The following is a 270-nucleotide window of genomic DNA, read 5'->3' as shown; positions in this document are numbered from 1 at the left end:
AAAGAAAAATTCTAACCAAATTCCAACACGAAATTAAAGGAAATTTACATCAGTGTCACGGAGAGTGCCAAGGGGTGCCAGGTCTTAAATTCTTCTAATTAATCAATTCCTCTGTTTTATCTACCTTATCTCACTTCCTCTATTTTTTTTTTAGCGAGAAAAAATACCTCCCAAATATTATGAAAATGGACTAAAGTGACGTGATATACAAGACAGTGCCACACCTCATGCAGTGCCAAAAAGTGCCACGATATTTTCTACGTTTATTTT

The 270-nt window shown here is 34.8% G+C and overlaps 1 protein-coding gene across 1 annotated transcript in view; it reads right to left on the bottom strand.

Moving 5' to 3' along the window:
- The window catches only part of LOC119587734 (39S ribosomal protein L53, mitochondrial-like), a gene marked incomplete at its 5' end in the record, with an annotated part of 3,509 nt that overhangs the window by 2,926 nt on the left and 313 nt on the right, over nt 1-270 (bottom strand).

Source organism: Penaeus monodon, chromosome 23 (genome assembly GCF_015228065.2).
Source record: "Penaeus monodon isolate SGIC_2016 chromosome 23, NSTDA_Pmon_1, whole genome shotgun sequence".
Taxonomy (NCBI): Eukaryota; Metazoa; Arthropoda; class Malacostraca; order Decapoda; family Penaeidae; genus Penaeus; species Penaeus monodon.
This window is presented reverse-complemented; position numbering and strand designations above follow the sequence as displayed.